General features: G+C 40.4%; 1 non-coding gene across 1 annotated transcript; it reads left to right on the top strand.

Annotated features, from left to right (window-relative positions):
* Positions 1–18,244: 18,244 nt before the first annotated feature.
* On the top strand, positions 18,245–18,348 carry LOC113835504. Its single transcript, XR_003485093.1, has one exon. It is a non-coding gene; the product is annotated as a U6 spliceosomal RNA (small nuclear RNA).
* Positions 18,349–18,614: the final 266 nt, after the last annotated feature.

Below are 18,614 nucleotides of genomic sequence, written 5' to 3'. Positions count from 1 at the left end.
GGTACCACCCATGGGCAGGTGGTTCTGGGTGCATATTATTTGCCAAATAAGTAAATAAATGATCTAGCTATAGAGACTTGAAAACAGTATATAAAAATGCCAAAGACCAAGTTTTGTTTGTGGTCCTTGGTAGCAACCCAAGCACATGGTAGGATTTCAATAACCAATTGCAAAAAGTGAAATAAATATCTTGAACAAGCCATGAGAAACAAGTCATTAAGCATCATGGCACTGTGGACTCTGCTTCAGTTTCCGCCTCTAAGTTCTCGCCTTGAGTTCCTTCCATCAGTCATGGACTAAAAAATGGTAAACTGAAAAAAACAAACAAACAAACAAACAAACAAAAAAAAACCCTGCATACCCCATCTCCCCAAGTTGCTTTTGCTCAGTGTTTTATCACAACAATAGAAATCAAACTAGCTCAGGTGTGCTTTGGAATGTGAGCTCATCCCAATGGGTCTTCAATGCTGTTTGTCTATCCAGTTCTCCATCACTTTGTAAAAGTGTGACAATTGCTCTCTCTCCCAGAAAGTGACACGGATGTCTCAGTTAGAACTGACCACTCTACTGTGTGCCAAGACCATCTGTACTTTCTGCCAAACAACCATATACAATGAGGCCTTTGGACTTTCTTCTACAACCATATTACTCACAGTTAGCCTTCCCAATGGCCCTAACTTTTGTTTCCTTGGTGTTCATCCAGACAAATTCAAGCAAAGCACCAAACCTAGCCAAATGTGCAGATTCATCATTCATTTTTAATGCAAACTTATGGTCCTGTGTATGAGATGGTAACTGAGTTCCATGTTGTCAGCTACATCTTTAATGACAGATTGCATTATGGGAAAGTAGAAATTTTGTAATTTCTTTCACCACTATAGCAGAAATCTAGTGACACCAGCTCTGTAAAGCTCCAAGCATTGTGTCACCTGTTTCTGGGTCCTTAATATAAATGCAATATGATGATTTATTTATAAGAAGCACAAATGCCTTTCTCCCCACTAATTTGTAAAATTACAAACCAAAAAAGTTTTGACTTTTATTTTGCATGAGATAGCTGCATTAAAATACTAAACTTCTTCTTCCAATACCCTAAAATGTCAAAACAATTTCGAAATCCAACTGAGACTGTAAGATTTTTAATTGCTCTATAAAGATTAAGAGCCTAACATATACTAAGCTAAGGAGAAATTATATTTCTTTGTATTTTGGACTGTACAAATGGCTTAGACGTTAAGAGCACTGACTTGTGTTCAAGAGGACTGAGGTGCAATTCCCAGCACTCACATAATAGCTCAGAACCATCTGCAAGTCCTATCCCAGGGTATTCATGAATTTCTCTCTCTCTTTGTCTCTCTCTCTCTCTCTCTCTCTCTCTCTCTCACACACACACACACACACACACACACACACACTGCTACCATATGTTTATCAACATTTATATGCAAGTAGGATAGCTTCAATTTCCACATCTCCCTTTGTAAACAGTGCAATCCATCATGGTATTAGGAAAGATCAACAACAACAACAACAAAAAACTTTGATGAAAGAAAATATTTCAAAACATTGTACTATGTGCTTGTTTGCTTCCACGGTTTCAAATAAACCTTCATATTTTTTAAGTAAAATTTTATAGAATGAGTTACAAGAGAACAAGAGATGTTCTGGACAGAGCTGCACCTGGGTAGCACAGATTAATAGAAATAAAGAAATATTTAGTCCCTAAGAGTGTGCATATGGTTGCTCTAAATTCTCTGCCTCGGGTGATATAGAAAGTACTGAATTCGTATTTATCCCTAGCATAGGTGTGGACTTTGGGAGCCCATTCCACATAGAGGAATACTCCTGAGCCGAGACACACGGGGGTGGGCCTAGGCCCTATCCCAAAGGATATGATAGACTCTGATGACCCCCTATGGAAGACCTCACCCTCCCTCGGGAGCAGAAAGGATATGTGATAGGTAGGGTTCTAGTTGGGGGGCGGGGGTAGGGGAGGAGGGGAGGGAGAGGGAACTAGGATTGACAAGTAAAACAATCTTATTTCTAGTTCAAATAAAAGATAAACAAAAAAAGTTAAAAAAGAAAGTACTGAACACATATTGCTCATCTCCCCTGTAGTAGAGTCATCATATACTAAATGAAATTCAAACCATCTCCAGGTCCCTACCTAAGAACTTGAGCTGGAAAGTCACCAAGGCACCTCAACATTTTCACACAAAAGGTTTTGATCTCCCAGACTCTATTAGTCACCATTATTGCTTTTAAAGCACCAGGTCATTTATCCAGCCCTTGAAATAATACACTTATCACCAATGATTCATAGATTCAGAGTCAAATAAATGTAGTAATAAACTTACTGTAAATTTTTAAATAAAGAAAAGTAAGATGGAGATAAACTTACTACATTTTTTTTTTTACTAAGCAGAATTTTCAGTACCTCCTTTTCTGAAATTTGAAAAAAATAAATAATTGACTTGGGTAAACACATTCATAAACACTGTGTGTGTGTGTGTGTGTGTGTGTGTGTGCTGAACCTAAATTTTCATGTGTGTGCATGGGCATTCGAAGAACAGAGGTCAGGGATGGGCATCTTCCTTGATGTTTCTCTAATTTACTTTTTTAAGGTGGTGCCTCTCACTGAATCTGGAGCTCGTTGATTCATTGATTTTGCTAGATGAGCTGGCTAGGGATCCTGCTGCCCCTGCCCTTCCCAGCACTACAGTTACAGACACACATAGGTTTCTATGTGAGTTCTGGAGATCAATTGTGGATCTTTGATTTCATGACAAGCAGTTTATCAACTGAGCATCACCCAAGCCCACAGTCTCCTTTAAAGTTAGTCTTTGAAAATTTCATATGTACATGGTGTTTCTTGATCCTATCAATCCTTTCTTCTTCCCTCCAGCTCCCTTTACCCCCAAATGTGTCTCCCTTCCAATTTCATATCTTCTTGTTTGGAAATTTCCCATTGAGCCCAATTAGTGTTGTTCATATGCTCATGGGTATGGGATCATCCACTGAATCATGGTCCTCAATCCCCAAAGAAAAGTGACTATACCTCCAAACTGCCAATGGCTCCTTAGCTAGCAGTGGGACCTTTGAAGTCCTCATCTCCATGCTGGAACTTTTAACTGAATTGATCTTGCTTAGGCCTTATGCAGGTAACCACAGCAGCTGAGAGTTGACATATCCAAAAGCCATGTCTTATTCAGAGGACAGTATTTCACAGCTCTCCTCCCCAACCATTGGCTCTTGTATTCTTTCTACCCCCTCTTTCTAGTTGATCCCTGAGTCTTGGATATTGTAATTTGATATGAATGTCCCACCTACAGCTGAGCACACACAGTCACTTATTCTCCACACCTTGAGTCTCTGCATTAACCATGATCCATTATAAGAACTTCTCTGACCAAGGTTGGGAGTAACACAAATCTATAGAGATAAACATAAATATTTAGAAAGTAGTTTAGAATGTCCATTTAGAAAAATCACTAAAAGTTGATCCTCTGGTAGAGCCCATGATCTTCCTAGTCATGGGTTTTGATCATGTTTGCAGAAACAGGCATGAATTCCTTCCCATGGATCAGGCCTCAAATCCAGTCAAGAGAGTGGTTGGTTACTCCATAAACATTATCGCTCTAGTGTGCACATCTTTTTGTTTGTTTGTTTTGTTTTTTTCGATACAGGGTTTCTCTGTGGCTTTGGAGGCTGTCCTGGAACTAGCTCTTGTAGACCAGGCTGGTCTCGAACTCACAAAGATCCGCCTGCCTCTGCCTCCCGAGTGATGGGATTAAAGGCATGTGCTACCATCACCCGGCTGTGTGCACATCTTTGTTGGCAATGGAGTGCACTGAGTCCTGCTTTGAGTAAGATAACTGATATTTTTTAATGATGGGAATTTCTATCTTGTGACATCAGTGTAGTCACATCAAAAGTTTCTGTTTATTCTCTGTGGAGATGACATCACTAACATGAAATATAATTGTTCTAATAAAATAGATAGGGTCAACACAAAACAGCCTTGTTAACTTTCCTCCAATAGTCTGAGGTCATTGCTTTGTGTCTTAGAAGAAAAGATACATCTGGTAGACAAATGCACATGCACACTACACCCTGAATTAACTGGCAAGAACTTTGAGTCAGTAAAGGAACATCTGGGCCAGTAAATTACCAGAAGATAATAAGTGGCTTTGCTGATGTGAAGGGACTTGAGTGGGTGTGAACAGCTGTATATAAGTCAGCCAACTCTCAGGTGATTTGAAAAAGGGTGAGGTAATTAAAGTCAAGGGTAATAGAAAAAATATGCAAAGGTAATGAGTGGCCATGCTTGTTGAAGGTGCTCTCCTTTAAACTGGCTACACAGCAAAGCTCAAATGAATCCCTGAATAAAGAGCTGGCATAGAGTATCCATTAAATATAACTCTAGGACCACAGAGGCAGAGAAGGGAAATAATTCCCCAGAGGTAGGCCAAGAGGTTAAGGTGGTGGTGGGACAGTGATTAAAAATGTTGCCAAGAAAATACATCTGCCAACATGCAGCCGCTACAAGAAGAATATTCAAAAGCCCCTTAGAAGCAATTATAGACCCCCCCACCCGAAGTCTGCATACCAAAGGTAGAAACAGTAGGTATATTTCAACTATTTGGATTAACAGAGTCATACATTCTTATGGAATATAAAACTGAATAGAATTGGTTAAATTCCCTCAATGGGTATGGGGTGAGATGGAGGTGTGGCGGCTAGGTGGGACCAGGTATGAGTCAAACAAGAGAAATGAGGTCCTTCCATTGCGAAACTTATAGTGCAGAAAAATAACATTTTCATAGGCAAAAGCTGTTAAGAAAAATCAAATTTTCATGTACGCAGCTTGTTAGGAGAAAACATGATGACAAAAATGAAAAGTGACAGATCGGGAAGTGAAAATAAATAAATTCAAGCGAAAGACCTGGGAAGCTTTCTGTCTGAGACTATTTAATGAAGGGATGCAGGATGTGATGGATAGTTCTAGAGAACATCATCTGAAAGTGCTACCCACAGGACAGCCAGAGTTTATGGTCACAATTCACACGTATACATTCTTTACCACACAGGCCAGCAAGCACTATGTAGTAACTCTGTCACGTCAGGGAACACATTTCAGAATGGTCTTCAACTTTTGTTACTGAAAATGATGAATTTATGTAACTATACATACATATGTGTATATGTATATTTATATTTCCATTTATTCTATAAGTTTTTCCACATATTTGACGAGCACATCAGTCATGTCATGTTTGGAAAACAGCATTTTACCGACCTCCTTCTCATCCTCTCTGGCTCTTAAGTTTTCTCCCCTCACTCGTATGTGATCCATGAGCCTTGGATAGGAAAAGGTTAATCAATATTCAGGACCCATTGACAGCTGAGCATTATAGTTACTTATACTTAACACTTCAGCCAGCTATGAGGGTCTGCATTAACCACTACCCACTGTAGAAATAAAGTTCGGTTTTTTCTTCTTTTCTTACCAAGCTTGTGAAGAAAACAAATCTACAATGAATGGAAATACTTAGAAGGTAAGCTGACAGCATGAAGATCCAATTATATGTTTATATTTTAATTAATTTGAGTTTCAAATAAGCTTAAAGAGCACATGGATCAAGCATTGCTGATAACATAGACAACATGAAATTTCTTAGCTTTAATCGGGCAACTGTTTTGTGTAATTTTCTGTAAAATACTGTGTCCCAGTATCCAACCCTTTGACATTGAAATATGTCATCTACAGATGGTTTAGGCCACAATTGTTGTTACAATGAGACACATGGTAGACACACCTTCCTTGGAGACACTCATTATCTAAACTGTGGTCAGTCACTCAAGACAAAAAAGTTGCCCTGTAATACTCACTCTTGTAATGGACTCTGGACAAGCAGTCAAGAATTTAGACAGCTAGCCCAAGAGATGGCTCAGTGGTTAAGAGCACTGGCTGTTCTTCCAGAGTTCTTCCATGGGTTTGATTCCCATCCCTTACCTGGTAGCTCACAACCATGTATAACTCCAGCTCCAGAGGATCTCCCGGCTTCTAGAATTATCAGGCACCCCTGAAGTGCACAGATGTACATGCAGGTAACATACCCATAAACATAAAACTGAATTCATAAAATGTAAAATAAAAGTGTAGAACCAGAGTTATCAAGAGCAGCTAAGGAAATTCACAAACTAAGGTTCACTTTTAGGACAGGGTGTTGGAGACACAAGTTCAAAGATTAAAAACCACATATGGAGAAGGCATACCCCAGCCATTAGTCTCTGCCTCCATCTACTAAGATCTTCCTCAATGTCCTCCAGGGTCTCCTGAGACCAGATGGAGAAAGAAGTTGTGCAGAGCTGATGTCTCTCAGGGTATAATTTTGAAGAGGAGACTAATTTGGTCAGACTTATTAGCAGAAATGGATTCTCAAGAGTGGAGGCATTAGACACTTAGAATTTGTGACAGTCCTGAATGGTACCTCACAGGGCAGTTATACATTCAGAACTGTTATTTTTACTAAGTGAGTGGTTTAGAGCAAACTCTTATGCTTGGTTGAGTAAAATATCAGAGTTGACATTCAGAAAGATACTGTGGAATTGCATGCATAGAGTAGTTAATGAGCAGAAAAGAGCCCCATTTGCCCCAGTGGAAATTATAAAATGTCTTCAATTTTCTGTGTCATTTCTTGCTTCTAAAATGTGCAGAAGTGAGCAGGGATGGCCGTTCTTTTTCTGAGACTTAAAAGAATCGGCATGAGGCATGAAGCCACCCCATGTCAGGTGGCATGAAAACAGATGTCCATATGTTTGAATCCTCTCTGGTTTCTGTTAAGGATAGCGCTCCAATCCCAGCTCCCGGCAGGTGGAATCAATCAGTCTCCTGTGGGAGGATTTTGGCCAGCTTTTCCTACTCTTTGTCATCAGGGAGGAAGATAACAGTCACATTTGTGATGGTTCATCTCAGACATCAACTTGGCTGGATCTGAAATTAATGAAGGGATAAGTCATTAAGAATGCTTTGGAGAGAATTTCTTCATCAGGGGTTTTGAAGGGAGAAGACTCACTCTAAAGGTGGTTGGAGCCTTCCAGGACAGCCAGATTAAAAGAGGTCTGAGGGGAGCTGGAGCGATGACTCAGCAGTTAAGATGACTTCTTTCTCTTGCAGAAGACCAAGGTTCTAGTCTTAGCACCAGTATGGTGACTCACAACCTTCTATATCTCCAGTTCCAGGAGATCCGATGCCCTATTCTGACCTCCACAGGCACTGCATGTACATGGACCACATTCATTCAGTCAGAAATACACACACACACACACACACACACACACACACACACACACACACACAATATATAATATATATATATTATATATAGTCTGAGGAGGAAGACTTTGCCTTTGTATCTTGTTGGTGAACTTACCTACCATGGTTCTGAATTCATCAACTCAGTTGCTGTTGCTACCTCTGTTGTGTTTGTTGATATCAGGACCCAGCTTCTTCGGGCATCCAATATAGCCAAAGGCCAATGATTCCCCAGGAATTCCCCAGGTCTCTAGTGCCAGGTTGGGACTTTCAAGCCATCCAGCTTCCTAGATAGACTGACTACTGGATTCCTAGTTTGTCCAGGCTCAAGAGCCAGTGCTAGGCTGTCCAGCTCTTATCTTGTAAGCCATTCTAATACATTCCCCTTTAATATATTCAGTTTGTCTCTTCTGTTCCTCTAGAGGACCCTGACTAATAGCCTAATAATTGTAAAATTAATGTCTGAGGATGCTTGATTCATCCATTAAGGGTGCACAGTGCTCTTCCATAGGACCTGAGTTTCTTCATAGTAAATCAGGCAGCTCCTTACCACCTATAACTCTAGCTCCAGGGGATCTGATGCATCCTCTGGCCTCTGATGACACTGCATTCACACGAGCAAAGCTGCACTCCCACATTATTTTAAATAAGAATTAACCAAAAAATGAAAGTATAATTTCCACTATATTATAAAGGGCGACTCTTAGCAAGGAAAATGAAAGCCATGAGAGAGAGGCAAGACAGGTGGGTTAAATAAATTGGGATTAGGAATTCCAAGAAGTAGATATAGAAAACCAGAGACTGATTTATACTACAAGGGAGTGAGCTGACTACAGCTAATTGAATAGTTTCCCCTTTTGGTTATTTCTGTCTTTTCTCCCTTCCCACTCAAAGAACACTAAGGCATATATGAGCAAAGAGTTGAAAACTGGAGATTTAAAAAAGAAGAATGGAGATAAAAAGGATGATGGAAGAGCAAGATTTTCCTCAAAATGATTTCAATATTTTCAAAAACTCATGCACTGCTCTGATCATTAAATATAAGTCTTGAAAATTATAGCATTTTCATATTGTAGAGAATGCATTGTTTTCTACAAGTGAAGATGACAATGGAAATAAGAAAAAAGTGAAAAGGGACAAGATGTACAGCAATTATTTTAATTTAGAAAGTGTGAAGGCTCTTTACTCACTGGGTAAGCTAAGCAACACAAGATCTCTCTGGTTTCCCCACTGGGTTGATGGTATATACGAATGCAAACATTACCAATGTTTTCTAGAATCATTAACCATTATGTGGTGTAACACATGAAGACCTGGGGATTAGCCCTGTCAACACCACTTGCCATATAACCTATTCAAGAAACGTGGTTTTTAGAAGGCAAAAGTGTGCCCGGTGAGCATATGACCATCATTTCCCCATGCTTCATGGCACTTCAGGAAGAAAGTGAGGTATGGAATGGGTTCAGGATAGCCTACAGGGAGGACTTCAGAGCACTGATTCCAGGAATCAGAGAAATGGGGAACAGTAGAAGAGGCAGCAAGTTAATATTTTTTGCATGATTTCTATTCCAGAAAGTGCCTCACTACGTAAAGAAGGTTCACCTCAAACTCATGGCAGTCCTCCTGTCACAACCTCCTGAGCACTGGTGTTCCAGGCAAGCAGCATCAGGCCTGGCACTTTTTTCCATTCTCCCCCATCTCTTTTTCTTTCTCTGTGCATTAAAGCCAGATGCTTTTATGAGACAGGGGGCAATTTTGTTCTCCCAAACTCTAAGGGCTAAATTCTTATGCATTCTGTTAGAACTGAGAGCTGAAGTGCCACTGGTAATGGGTTAGTCAGGAAACATGACAATAACGTGGAGTCAGCATGAAGAGCTTCAATTCTGCAGCCCAAACAGTAGTTTTGATAATACACCCTAATTAGACACATGCAAACTTTAAATTCAAAGAACCAACATTTAGCCAAGATGCCGATTAGATCAGACTGCCTTCTTCCTATTCTTTTCTACTCAGGCATGCAGATAGCTTGACCCTTCCAGCTTCTATCATCATGGTGGACCTATTGAATTAGTTTTCATTAATGAGATATGGACCAAGTCCCCATGTGACATGGCCATGTGTATTTCTCTAGTAACCCATGAAAACTTCCTAAAACTTCTTTTCTTTTCTGCTGACCCCAGGCATGGAAGCCAGATAAAACTTTTGGGGACTCAGACTTGTTGCCAACATGGAATGCACAACCGATATGGGAGCAGAGCAAGCAAGCAGCCTCTCTGGATGCTGATATATGTCATGAGTTTATATGCTATGGCTCCTAAGTTTGCTTTAGTGAATACAAGATATGACGATGGAAATAATCACATGAAATTAATGCTACAATCCCCAAAGAGACACAAAAGGGTTTCATACCATTTCAAGGATGATTTCATGTTTGATCATTCAGGCCTTGTAGAGTTGTATCCACATGCTCCTAGGATGTGCAAAGGGGAACATAATGACCTGGGTCATGAGTTTCCATTTCTTCCAAAAGTAGGCCATTTCCCCTTGCCTCCAATGTGTTTCTTTTTCCAGTTATAACACAAAGGGAATTAGGGCTTGGGGTTCATTCTTAATGCAACAATCACAACTGTTTCTGCACCCTTGTTTCAAGGTAAAGGACTATATTTCATCTGCTACTGTTTTTATGCATAAGGGCAGGTGGGCTTATAACAGTCACTTCAGTGGTCATGTACAGAAACAGAGACCCAATCTCCAAGTCAGAAAAGGTGTATGCACATTCCAAGGACAAGAGAAGAAAAGAAGGGTGTAATTAGAGCCCAAATAAAACCCAGTCCCCCTTAGAGTTGCCCAGCTCCATGTCCACCTACCTTCTCTGCCAGAGCAATCTACGATGTTTCCAATAAACTTTTGTTTCCAATAAACATTTTGCCATTTGACTCTGGGCTGTTTTCTTCCCTTTTAATTTCTTGACTGATGGAGGAAAAGAAACCTTTACCTAGCCAGTATCAGAGGCTATGGATTTGTTCTTATCTATGGTCCTCACATTTTGATCAAAGACCCAGCTGCAGAATTGAAGGGAACCAAATTCTTGCCTGTTTCTAAATCAAATAACCATAAAAGCTGTGCAATAATTCCATCAAGAAAATGCAATAAACTCCTCCTCAAAAACATGTTCTAATAGATACACTATTGCTTACATATTTATAACCTTTTTGATTGAATATATATATACATATACATATACATACATATACATATATATATATATATATATATATATATATAATCTTTTCTTCTTTGTGGGCCATTTACTTTACTGTGTTAAACTAAAAAATGCAAAACAAATTCGTAAAGTGTCATTCACCCTAATGCCGCTGAACAAAAATGCATGGCAAATGGTTTGTCTAATTAGTGTAGGAATTGTGAGTTCCACAATGCTCCTCTCCTCTAGGTCCTGCAAAGATTTGCAGGCTGGTTTAATGACTGACCTTTCCCTGAGATTGGCATTTCCAGTCCACTTGTTCAATTGTTCTCTGGATACTAATAACCCGCCCACTGCTTTTCACACTCACATGGAAATGCCACTGTGAGATGCAAAACTGTTAAATGTCATCTAGGAAGCAGATAACAGGGTTTAGAATAGATGTCTTTGCAGTACAGCAAGCGCTAAATCTCCTTGGCCCTAAACACTGACCTTCTAATAAGAAGATCCAAGATACAGTTTTGGAACTATTTCAGTAGATGTTGCCAATCATGACACCATATTGAATAACCAAAATCTTCACGGAGTTTGTCTAGGTGTGGTTTGTGGCTCCAACACACTTACCTGTGAGAATTTTCTGTGGAATACTTAATCATTAAAAGTGACCTACATTGGGGGGGTGCTCAGTAGTTAAGAGCACTCACTGCTCCTGCTGAGGACCCAGGTTCAGTTCCCAGCATCCACATGGAAGCACACAACTACTTGTAACTCTAGTTCCAGGGGCTGAGATGCCCTCTTATGGTTGGCTGGCTTTGTGGGTACCAAGCACACAACTGGTACATGTATATACATGCAGGCAAATAAAATAAAATAAAACACATAAACTTTTTTTTAAAAGACCTGCATTCAAGGTAAGAAGAAAATCTCCCAGATAGAAGCTGCACTTTCCACTGTGCCTCTGAAAGACTTAATTCAATAATTAGAACTTTAATGGTTATGGGTGTTTGGAAAGTTGTATGTCCAGAGCCTAATGAGATTTTTATCCTGGGTTCTTTCCATCTGCCTAACTAGCCATTCTTGGTGCATCTCTGAGTCTGACTGAATATCCTATAACTGCTTAATGAAACCTTTCAGAATGTATCAACAAACCCTAGTTTCCACCAACTGGAAGGCTAAGAGTATCATCTGATAGCATCCAAGAAGGCCTAGGACTGAGATGTCCCTTGTGGTGATATCTTTCTTGCACAAATAAAGCCTGTCTGAAACCTCCAGACACCTATGATGAGCTAGTGGCAAGGTCTATTCTTTGACCCCCAGACAGGCTTTATTTGTGCAAGAAAGATCTCACCACAGTCCCTGCTTTACTGTATCCACCTAAACTGAATGTTCCCACCAATGTATTTGAATAGATACCAGATATTGTGGGAATTACCAATACGGAGCCAGGTAAAAATACAAGGGAATTTATTAGGGAAAAGCCTTACTTACAGAGTGACCCAGCCAGCCAGCAGAGCAGCAGTAAGTACAGCAAGTCGAAGATGAAACGGAAGAAGGGAGGCCCACGTGAGTGCCCCTCACTCTTAAACCTTCCCTAGGTCACCCTGACCACACCCTCGAAGGTGTGGTCGGGCACAACTGTAGCCAGCCCCTAGCAGGCATGGCTACTGTGTCCCATACATAGTGCCTTCGTTTATGACTTTCTTTTGTTCTGTTCCCTACAAAACTTCACCAAACTTTTACTAGATCAGAATATGGAATTTGAAACAACCTGAGTATGTGCTCTGAAGTCATGGTCATTCATTTTTGGCTCTAGAACAAACACTCCTTTATCCCTTTGAGCTGAGAGCTGTGTTTTTGTGTGGACAAAGGAGAAGGGAAGCTTAGATGCCACCTCTGTGGAAAGAATCCGGATGAAATGTAGCCATTTTAGCACATGACAGATCTGAGGCCCAATACTATCTGCCCTAGTCCCTGAGTGCAATTATCAGATGAACAACACGAATCACTGAGCATCACGTATCACAGCCAGAACTACCTGTGGGCATCTCATGAGTAAATGTTCCATGCCTTTCTCAAAATAATTATTCTTTGCCAGTGATTTGCTCCTGCCTGAGCATGAAGGAGAGCCATATGTCTCACTGTTTCTTATTGAATCCAGGAAAATTTATTACTTAAATATTTTTATACTGAGGACATTCCTCTGGCTTCCAGGAAATCATTTGAGGAAATGTCTTTGAATGAACCTTGTCAAACATGCCATTTTTTAACCACTCCCATCTGCCCCTATGTATTAATTCTGAAGTAGGATCCCAGATGTCCTAGAGTTATTACTGATGAAACACCATGACCAAAAGAAAGTTGGGACAGGAAGGGTTTATTTGCCTTATATATTCTGGGTCATAGTCCTTTGAGGGAAGCCAAAGTAGGAACTTAAGTAGGGTAGGAACCTGGAAGCAGGAGCTGATGCAGAGGCCATGGTGTGGTGCTGCTTACAGACTTGCTCCTTATGGCTTGTTCAGTCTATTTTCTTAACAAATCCAGAGCAACTAGACCAGGGGTGTCCCCACCCATAGTAGTCTGGGATCACCCACACCAATCACTAGTTAAGAAAATGATCCACAAGCTTATTTATAGCCAAGTGTATGGAGGCATTTTCTCAATTGAGGCTCCCTTCTCTCAGATGACTTAGCTTGTGTCAAGTTGATATAAAACTAGCCAGCACACTAGCCATAGATAGATCTAAAAACCTTGGTTCTTATCAAATTCCCATCCTGCTGAAACCTTTTACCTAATCCATTGTACCCTTAAATCTGCCCAGATAAATATATGCCTGCTCTAAAGCAAACTTGTCAAAATAGCAAACAAAAAAGCAAACAAAGACATCCCTCTTCAAACCTGTGTGTTAACAACTATACAAACCATTCACAATTTTGTAAAGTATACATAGTTTTATAGAAGACAAAATGGGATCCTTAATAGTTTTCTAATAAGGAAAAATAGACTTGAAGTAACTAGATAGGTATGAAACCGACAGCCTCTTCCTTCTCGATCCAAAGGATTTCATCTATTGGAAGGGCTTGTTGCCTGCCCCACAGGAGAAAAACATGAAAACTTATTGAAAAAGTCCTCATTGTCCTTCATAGGTCATGGTTATGCATAACAAGATGGAATTTATGCTATTTAACTAGATTGGTTAGTGGCGATTTGGCAGTTAATTATTGGAAAATTGTGTTTGTAACCAATAGCAACTGTAATTGGATGTCAAGTTTAATTGTGACTCTCTATAAAATGATATGTCCTGGAAGAAAATGTGTCCAGGATGAGGAGCCTGCATGTCAGGCAATAACCTGGTACAATCAGTTCTATTTTATTCTACAAAACCAAGGCATTTTTCATGGCTGATATCATTTTTGAAGAACCAGTGGGAAATAAGACCTCTCCCCAAGGACAGGTTAGTTTGATCAGACTAGAGCATTCAACCTTGGATTACAACGCAGTTCTTTTAATAAGGTACGGGGGCTCATGCATGCAATCCTAGTCCTTGAGAGGCAGAGGGATCAGAAGTTCAAAGTCATCCTTAGCTGTGTAGCCCTGTGTGGGTATAGGGAACTGAACGCAGGACCTCTGCCAGAGTAGTATAGTATGCTCCGAACCACTGAGCAATCTCTGCATCCCTGTCTTTTCTATATACCTGATTTTGTGTCTGACTTCTTGTCCCTTTGAGCTCTGCATGAGGTTGTGCTTTGCTTCCCTTAAGCCAGGCTTATCACTCTGAAATTCAGCTCTCCTCATTCCACTGAGATCCTCTTTCCTTCTCAGAAATCATTGTTGTTATGCTGATCAGACAACTTGTTTTCTTTTTGCTAAATATGAGAGCAGCATTCTCATGCAGGTTTCCTCTTCCTCTGGAGAAGCCAAATTTTATGATTTTGCATGGAATTAATAGAAACCAATCAATCACAGCTAAATCAACAGTGCAATGATAAGCAACAGATGTTTCTCATAGTAGTTGAGTTGGCAAAGCAACAGGAGATGGAATGCCCATTCTTTTGCATTGCCAAGAGTGCTAAAAAAGTCACATCATCAATAGAGCTGCCAGTTCAGGGGGCTAGGGTAGCAGGCCTAGGATCAGGATTTCTGGCTAACATTGTCTGATTTAGCTATCTGCTGACATTGGCCATTTTCACCCTGCTAATAGTATATAAGATACTGTACTCCTCAACAAACTTGCTTAGCATAAGTCATCAGCTTACCCAAGACCTCCTGGTACCAGCTGTTGCATTGGTCTTCTTTATTTCTCATCCCTGGTCCTCCCACTCAATACTTCATCATTCAGCCCCCTTATTCCTGTGGGTTTGGCTCAATGCTGAGCATATAGCTCTGCTTTGCAGCAGGCACAGAACCCCCAGTCTAAAGTTACTAAAGAGCTACCAGCAATCCCTCTGAGGATTAATCCACAAAATGCCCAGCACTCAGAAGTCCTGAAGAACAATGAGGAAGGGCTAGTAGGGAGACATGTCCTTCTCTTCGAAAAGCACACCAATCAAAGCTCTGCTTGTTTCAGTCTGTTTAAATTGAATGGACCCTGGGTAGATGTAGAGGGCTCCAAAATCTCTAAGTTATGTAGAAGTCACACACTGAGATCTACTGTTAAGAACTTGTTTTTCTGATGTCCAATGATGAGAGGCGGGAAGGGGAATAGAAATTTAGAGAGAAAGACAGAAGAGAAAAGCAGAGTGGAGAGAAGGGAAGAGGGAAAAGGACAGAGACAGAGCGAGGGAAAGAGATAAAGAGGAGATAGAAGACATGGGAGATAAAGACAAAGGCAAGGTGGGCAGAGAGTGAGGGGAGAGAGAGTAAGAGAGATATATTCAGAGAATGGGAGAGGACAGGAGGGAAGGGGGCAAGAGAAGAGAGGAGGCACAGAATCAGGAGGAGAGGGAGGAACAAAGCGACTGCTCTCAGGATGTCACTAGTGCCAAGCAAGTGCTTTTCCACTTGTTTTTCACATGTTTTAACCACAGCCAGTCACTTGGGCTGAAGTTTTAGCAGGGTGGACATCACTGCTCCATCCATCCAAAGATAACTCAAGTCAGTCACCAGTAAACTCTTGGCATCATAGAGGTCTAAATTTTGTCACCAAACTGAACAAAACTCCAAGAAAAATTAAAAAACCTTAAGTTTTCTTATGATCAATGTGCCCTTCCAATTTACAGTCACATAAAAGCCGTCTAAGTGTCTACAACAATACATCTCAGTGCTCTGCAAACTCAAAATGTTCTCAACATTGCTTGGGTTACTATCAGTAGTAATAAATACCCCATTCATTTGAAGAAAAAATATTTCAATGAGTGTGCATCAGTTTATTGCATTTTATAGTTCAATTTTCCTTCAGATTTTCTTAAATATTTTGATTTGAAAATTTCATAAGCATATCTGTGATGTCAATTTGACAGGTCTTAAATTCACTTGGGAGTCAAATCTCTAGCTGTGCCTAAGAGAAAGTTCCTATATTAGGGTAACTGATGTGGGAAGACCCACCCTGAGTGTGGGCAGCCCCACTCCCTAGACTGGGGTCCTGAATTAAAAAGGAGAAAGTGAGCTGAGCACCAGCATCCATCTCTCTGTGATTCCTGACAGTTGGTGCCTGACCAGCTGCCTCATGCTCCTGCCACCATGCTTTTCCCACTGTGACAAACTGTACCCTTAAAGTATGAACTAAGTTCAACCCTTTTATTTTTATCAAAGCATCAAGAAAAGTAACTAAGGCAACATCCAAATCATTTCCAAGCCATCTAATAAGACTACCTGTCACCCCAGATGCCACTCTTTGAAAGACGGCATATTAGGAAGCCAGTGTAGACCATGCCAAAGCATGCTGTATTATTGGGAAGAAATGATCATTCCAGTTCCATCCTGATTGGATGATACAATACTCATGATATCTCTCCAGATGGTTCAGTCATCACTAAAAATGTGAGAAAGTTCAAGAATTGGTCATGATTGCAGTGTATCCAGCAATCTTCTGCCTACTTAGAGCATCTGAAATGGAATTCCTGAGTTCCACTAACTGCCTGTGTTTGCACAAATGGAAAAAATATAATTCTCCTGTCATGGTCCACCAGTAGAGCATCAGTTACTCTGATAACTCTGAGACCGAATAATGGTACGGGGACCCACGATAGCTACTTGAAAAACACCTGAGGTAAAGCATTATCTGTATTATGGCCGTGTCTCACTTTAATAAGTGAGACAGAGTGGATATGAGGCAGTGAGAAACTTCTAGAATTGCCATCTAGGGTATGAGTGCCCTGTGCTAATCCCCATCTTGAGATATAAAAACTGGAGAATGTGATATCTCCATTTACCAAGGCCTGAAAAAAATTTGAGAACCACTTATTCTGAGAAACATGATAATATCCCAGAAACTTCATTGTCTTATCTTCAGGTTGGAGCCCCAAGGAGAGAGAGAGAAGCCAGTCCCAAATAACCGTGTAGCTACTGAGTGAGTGCATTCAATCACCTCAGAGAATCCCTGCCTTTTCAGTCAAGGTGGCACTAAAGGAAAGTTGGATAGTCATAGCTAAATGCCCCAGTCTGTGTTCAGTAGGAAGTCCCCTAACAAAAAACAGAAAGTTACAACACAATAGAGAAAGTGAACTACAAGCTAGATCATAAGCACTTTTTTTTTAAGCACAAAACTGGCAAATTCACTTAAAACTTTGGAATTGATGTGGATACCAAAATATTTTCCTAATTGGCTGACAAAAGAAGACAGAGGCTGGCAAGCTTTGTTAAAGCATTTCATAATTACGAGGCTCCGCCTGCCAACTGAGGAGAGATTTCAAAGCATTTCATAATCATAAGATTCCACCTGCCAAGCAAGGGATTTCAGGGAACAGCTTACTGTATTTTCTGTCTTTGATTTGGGTTATAACGATTGTGTACTATTTAAAAGAGATTGCCATTAATTTAGTGGTGATAATTAATTTTTTTCAAAAACAGTGTACATTCGGGTGTTGGATATCCAAAATGAAGATTCATAATATTAAAGTAGGCAGGGCTGGAGAGTTGGCTCAGTGGATAAGAGCGCTTGTGCTCTTCCAGAGGACCCAGGTTTGATTTCCACCACCCACAAATTGGCTCATAATCATTGGTAACTCCAGTTCTGAGAGATCCAATGCCCTTTTCTGATCTCCACGGGGACCAGGCTCACATGTGGTGCACAGAAATAAAGCCAGATGTTGCCTTTTAAAAAAATCTAACAAGATTCCTAATAGAAAGATGAGCATGTCGACTATCAACTTGAAGCCAGGTAGGTGTTCATGTGCCCTGTCCTCGGAAGCTAATGACTTTATTTGACGCCAACTCCTTAGTTTCTCATCTTCTCTGTTCTCAAAACAGGATGGATATTCTCCCATGCCTTCCTATGAGATTCCTTCTTGAAAAATCAGATATTTGGCCCCCAGAAGGTCATTGTTACCATCTCTCTCATTTTGCACACAGACTGAAGAGTGAACTGACTTAAAATAGTCAATATCTGGAGCTGATAGCTATTTCTAAAGTAAAGCATAAGAAATGTCACTCATCACTTACCTCTTTACAGTATTCGAGAAAACTTTTTATCATCTTTCCCCCTCCTCCCGGTGTGTTTATAATGTATCTCTCTTTATTAGTCTCTGCGAAATAATAGTTATGCAAATACTCCCATAAAAGTCAAATTGGTGCTCATAGTAGCAGCAAACGTGCCCAAATGGAAAAGATACAGAGATAAGCATGGTCCCTGTGCAGGGATGATGTGCAAACTCACACAGCAGTCCATATTTTCATAAATGGACCAAGTGCTCAGAATAAGTGACCATGGAGTATTCAGCCCCAAATGCAAAAGTGATCACATGCCTCCTAGAATCAAGGGATATCATGGAAAAGGAGGGATAATGCAAGAACTAATGCAGAGAATAATTCCAGAGAAAGTGGGGAGAGGAAGCATGTCTTCTAGAAACCACATAGTTGTTGCATTCATGAAGGCATACCTCCATGGTCATTGCACAAACCTGTACATGATTGGCCTATCAACATTTCATCATGTGTTTC

Source organism: Cricetulus griseus, chromosome 4 (assembly GCF_003668045.3).
Source record: "Cricetulus griseus strain 17A/GY chromosome 4, alternate assembly CriGri-PICRH-1.0, whole genome shotgun sequence".
NCBI lineage: Eukaryota > Metazoa > Chordata > Mammalia > Rodentia > Cricetidae > Cricetulus > Cricetulus griseus.
This window is presented reverse-complemented; position numbering and strand designations above follow the sequence as displayed.